General features: G+C 41.1%; 1 pseudogene; it reads left to right on the top strand.

Moving 5' to 3' along the window:
- The first annotated feature begins 888 nt into the window (after positions 1–888).
- On the top strand, positions 889–2,583 carry LOC116194400 (annotated as a pseudogene).
- Positions 2,584–3,236: the final 653 nt, after the last annotated feature.

Here is a 3,236-nt window from a genome sequence, read left to right on the forward strand (position 1 = left end):
GAACTTACCATTTATTGAATCTATATGGTCCATCGAATCTCTTACAACTTGAATCTGATTGGGACTTGGGAAGAGGAGAAACGACTTCATTCGAGAAACTACCACTTGTTACTTGTCGGAGAATTCAAGTAGTATAAAACACATATTTATAGTTAACTAAAGAGATATATATAAATTTAATAAAGGAAATATAATATTTAAATTATTGCAATAATATATACATAATTAGAATAGATATACATATGCATGCAATATTATGCGCTTTTGGTTGATTCTTCATGATATATATATATATATACACGTTCTATTTAATAAGGAAACTTTAAATATACAGACGTCAACACATATCCATCTATCGTGTATTTTTTTAATGGTGTATAACATATTTAATTATACTTATGTAATATTTATATATATTTTTTCTGGCGTGAACTCTGGTATTCGGAAGTCCAATTGGGCCCCGACTAATCCAGTCGAGCCGGATCGGCCCACTAAAGGGTAAAGCTCTCCGTGCGTGTATTTTCTGCATTCACAAGAACTCGAACCCGATACATTGTTTAAGTAGAACAAATGTCGAACCGCTTAAACCAATACACATTGGTATTTATATATATATATATATATATTTCATTTAATGCAAATAGCAATAAATTATTGTAATGTTCTAATTGCACTATATTCTATTGTAAATAATCTATATATTGACAGATGTGTCTACGATTTATTTTCTACACAATTTCTTCCCTTTTATGTATTCCACTGAGCTAGCTGTATATGGACATCGATTAGAAGATTAGATGAAAATAATAACAGGCAGCTTGTACTTTGACTGTCCGGGGTTTTAGGAGGGTTAGGGTTTTGAGCCCTGCCGAGTAGAAGAGGAAGGAGATGGAGACCGTGGAGCCACAGTCGCTGAAGAAGCTCCCTCAAGCGTGCCCTCGATCTCTTCTCTCCAGTCCACGGCCACATTGCTCCTCTCGACCCTGAAAGTAAAAAGAATCGCTTGCGCCACAGGATAAATGTTGAATACGGAAGAGGAATTAAGGGTATGGGAACTTTGCGCCTCCGCCAGCCAGAGCTGCGCCGCAGAATCAGGGTCAGCAAGCTGATGGGTCTTCCAACGTCCTTTCTCTTTCCAGGCCCTGCAGAAGGTTCTAAAGAACTACGGAAGGAAGAGACTCAGCAGAATGCTTTAGTTGTTGTCGGTCTATCTTTACAACTGAAGCCGAAGGGATTAAATGATGTGGGTAGCCACAACGCAAAAGCACTGCAATAATCTCTGCTTCTGGATCATCATCAGAAAGAAACTTTTCAACTTCTGCGATTATGGAAAGAATTCCAAGCAGGTGGTCCCGTCCCGTATGGCACCCTCCGTGGAAGAATTACGGGGTCATAAGCGGGCATTTAGGATGGGTAAGATCAATTGCATTCGATCCAAGCAATACGTGGTTTTGTACTGGCTCTGCGGATAGGACAATCAAGATATGGGATTTGGCCACTGGAAGAAGGCTAAAGCTTACACTAACAGGACGTATTGAACAAATAAGAGGCCTCGCTGTTAGCCAACAGGGCCCGTATATGTTCTCTGCTGGTGATGACAAAACAAGTCAAATGTTGGGATCTTGAGCAGAATAAGGTAATCGGGTCTTACCATGACCATCTAAGTGGTGTTTATTGCTTGGCTCTTCATCCCACCCTCGACAATATTGCTTGGATGGCAAGATTCTGTCTGCAGGGTATGGGATATTCGTAGCAAAATGCACATTTTTGCACTATCAGGACATGAAAACACTGTTTGCTCAAGTTTTGCTCGACCAACGGATCCACAAGTGGTAACTGGCTCCCATGATACAACAATTAATTTCTGGGATCTTAGATATGGAAAAGCTATGATGACTCTCACTTACCTTAAGAAATCTATACGAGCTATGGCCCTGCATCCTAAAGAGAATATCTCTGCATCTGTACCAGCAGATAACATCAAGAAATTCAGTCTCCCGTAGGGAGAATTTCTCCACAACATGCTCTGGCGGCAGAAAACTATAATCAACGCAATGGCAGTAAACGATGAGGGTGTTGTGGCATCTGGAGGTGATAAAGGGAGCTTGTGGTTCTGGAATTGGAGGAGCAGACACAATTTCCAGCAGGCCTAAACAATAGTACAACCCGGATCATTGAACAGTGAAGCCGGTATCTATGCCTTCTCTTATGACGTCACTGGTACGATGCTTGTCACATGCGAGGCCGATAAGACTATGAAGATGGGAAAGAAGATGAGCACGCAACTCATGAGATTCATCCCTCAATTTCAGGCCTCCCAAAGATATACGGCGGTGCTGATCGAACAATGATCAATTTTATTTGGGCACAGCTCCAATACATAGCTGGTGCAGAGGAACTGGGCCTCGTGCTGCCTTCAAACCACATTTGGTATCAAGCAACGTGATGGAAAGTAGTAGCTAAGGCGTTATTATCACGGGATATATTATGTTGCCGAGATTAGCGGAACTATTTTGTATATAATCTTAGCTAGCCTAATTCGATTCATGTATAAGCAATTAGATATTGTAGAAATCTTTTCTATTTTCCCATTGTATTCAGCTATATGTACACGTTACCAGAGTTCAATAAAAAATCAAGCTTTGAGCTTCTGATTCATAGGTTAACATGGCATTAGAAAAAACTGGGATATTGAAACCTAATTTGCTCTAGGGTTGCTCGTGAGAGACAACAAGAATGGGGACATCAGGAAAGGGTGTCGAATATGAGTCATTGTCGGTTTATGCTATCAACCCATTAGACTACACCGGTGATAGTTTAATCAATTGCAAGCTGAATAGGTAGAATTATATCACTTGGTCAAGAGCTATGCTGACTGCATTGACGGCAAAGAATAAGGTTGGAATGATCGATGGCACGGTGCCAAGGCCACCGGAGGGTGATCCAAACCGGGCAAGGTGGGACGTCTACAACGCGTTGGTGATTTCCTGGATATTCAACATGCTGGACACCAAACTTCAATCTATCGTAACCTGTACAGCGGTGGCTCAAGTGCTATGGGAAGACCTACAGGAAAGATATTCACGGGGAAACGAAACAAGAATTTACCAACTGAAGGCAGAAATCGACAATTTGAAGCAAGAAAGGATAATTTGAGACGAATTGGATAATTACCTAGAGATACCGACATGCACATGCACCGCAACCAAATTGTACGCAGCACAAAGAGAAAGGGA

This window comes from Punica granatum, chromosome 2, assembly GCF_007655135.1.
Source record: "Punica granatum isolate Tunisia-2019 chromosome 2, ASM765513v2, whole genome shotgun sequence".
NCBI lineage: Eukaryota > Viridiplantae > Streptophyta > Magnoliopsida > Myrtales > Lythraceae > Punica > Punica granatum.